This window comes from Caretta caretta, chromosome 7 (assembly GCF_965140235.1).
Source record: "Caretta caretta isolate rCarCar2 chromosome 7, rCarCar1.hap1, whole genome shotgun sequence".
Classification (NCBI taxonomy): domain Eukaryota; kingdom Metazoa; phylum Chordata; order Testudines; family Cheloniidae; genus Caretta; species Caretta caretta.
In genome coordinates, this window is record NC_134212.1 from 100,785,022 (window position 1) to 100,787,521 (window position 2,500).

At 45.6% G+C, this 2,500-nt stretch overlaps 1 protein-coding gene across 7 annotated transcripts in view; it reads left to right on the top strand.

Annotated features, from left to right (window-relative positions):
* Nucleotides 1-2,500, top strand: part of EBF3 (EBF transcription factor 3) — a 131,903-nt gene that overhangs the window by 3,476 nt on the left and 125,927 nt on the right. The window lies entirely within an intron of this gene.

Consider the following 2,500-nt stretch of genomic DNA (forward strand, 5'->3'; position numbering starts at 1 on the left):
AAAGACGAAGGCGTTGTACTCTTCAATACTTATTTCAATAGGTTACAGAGAAGCCCCTTTTAAACTCTGGAGCGCTCTTGAGTTGACAATGTGGTTTTATTTCCTTTGTATAGACCAGCTAAATGTTTTCGGAAATCGCTGTAGCGGTCTAATTAAGAGGCTGATACAGGCAGCTATAAGTTTGGAGGCTGCTGAATAAAAGAGTACAGAGGCTACATTTTAAGTACACTTTTATTGTTCATTTAGCTTCGTACCTTTGCAGTACAAACAGTGCTGAAAATAAAGGCTTTTAATCTCTCTTCACTGACGGGAGAAAAAATAGCCCAGTAACTGATCAAAGAGTCAATGGCGCTGAACCGACAGTTTATGGATTTCTGTTTGTGCTACAAAATAAAAAATAAATCACATATAAATACAGGGATTCGTCAGAGGAGAAGTAACAATCGCCAGAAGTGATATGGCACGCTGCAGCAACAAACATTTGCAGCCATGGAGACTGCTTGTTATGTCTGCGGTGACATATATTACTTGTGTGTTTTCAAAACAATACCTGTCTATAAGGCTATAGGTTACCGTTGCAACTGGGCCATCTTTCTCTTTAGTGACTAGTGCTAGCTATGCGGGCTTTAATTTAAAATAACAGTGGTAATAACCATGGCCCTGTCAACACACAACTGGAAATAAAGTAAGTGTCAAAGTGGCTGAGGAGGTTAGAGGGCACTGGTGATATCATGGCCACTGGTGATATAGTTTCCAGAGGGGAAGCCATGGCGAGGATTAGATCTATTCCTTTTTTTTTTTTTTTTTGCAAAGCGGGACTTGGTGGAGAATCTCTTTCCCAGCCCCACCTTCGTTTTGGAGGCGCGCAAGGCTAGGGAGCGTGCACGGCAGCCGTGGGACTGGAAGAAAGTGCTCTCGTGGCTAGGCAGGAGCAGACTGTTCAGGCCCCTGCAGCATTAGGAGCAGGGGAACAGGAAGCAGAGGCAGGCTCTGGTGGCGGTGGCTGGCCGCCTTAGGAGTAGGGAAGCTACAGCCGCTTTAGAGTGCTCTCTTTAGAGTGGTGGGGGGGAGCGGCGCGCGCGGGAAACCTCTCCAGAGGAGCCGGGAAGGGGAGGGGGCGAAGCAGCGTACGAGGACAGGGCTCTCTCCAGGGGTGTCTGGGGGGAGGGGGAGAAGCGGCGAGCGCGGAAACCCTTCTCCACAAGCAGCCTAGTGCAGCCAGGCGGCTGCTCAGGGAGTCCGGTCAGGCACAACGTCCCCCAGTCGAGCAGGAGACGGGAGTGGAGGGGAGAGAGCGCACCTATAGCTCCACGCCATCTGTTAGAGCCTATGCTCAAAACCCACTCAACCGTGTTCCCAGACACTGCCTTTTTACCCAAGAAAAATCATTGTTAGCAGTTTCAAAATAAACACCAGATTGCCCATTAGCACTTTCTTCCCAAATATCATCCAATAATAACCATATTGCTGCGCACGCTTCTGGGATTCCTCAGGGCGTTTAGACACTTCTGTTTTTTTCAGAGAATGCTTCTCTAACTACTTCAAAATGCACCGTAACCTGCTCTGCAGACGCTATTTAGAAGCATGCCTCATAAAATATAAGCAAGCCCCCCACAGCAGCTTGGTGTGCCGCGATGGGCAAGACAGGCAGAGTCCTTTCTCTCTCTCTCTCTCTCTCTCTCTCGCACAAAATGCTGCTCACACTATGTCTGGTCAGCCTAATGCAGCGTTATTAGTTGTGGCGTTAAAAGTATTGACATTAGCAGAAGTGTTGTCATGCCACATTTACGTTGTTGCTTCCAATACCCATATCGTTTAAATGATGCAATAATATTATTGCTTTTGGAAAAATAACAGGCTTGGATCACAGTCTCTGCATGAGCAATAGCAATAAAGCACTTGTAATGAGCAAGTAACAAGCTCCAAACTTAACAAAAAATATGCAGGCTCCGTTCCTAACTGCAGAGAATTGTCGAAGGTCCGACTTAAAGGCTTTAGTTAATAATGTTGTAACTGAAACTTTTGGAAGCTAGTGCTGTCCAAACGGCACTTTCCTGTGTCCAAAACCAAGGCAAGCTTTGTGCATTAGCTAAGGTTATGACAATAATGTTTCTTTTGGTGCTGCTAGTTAATCCAAACCCCAGGGGGTGTATAAAGTATACCTCTAATGCTTCTAATTGGAATAACATGTTACCACAAAATTGTTTTTATATTTTTTTTTCAGTTGCAGTGTTTCTGACACAGCTTTTAAAATGTAAATTGAAAAAATCACGTTAGACAATGTCCCATAAATCCATATCTATGTCTGTTTAAGCAGAAGGGCGACCATACCCTACTGGGTCTCTAAAAGGCTGCAAGGCAAAAGGGCCAGATCCTGCAGACCTTGCTCAGGCAAAATTCCCATTGATTTTGCTGGGAGTTTTGTCTGGGCAAGGTCTGCAGAATTGGGTCCACTAGGTATAAACGTGGACAGTGTGATGGCAAGAAATAGGAGGTGCTA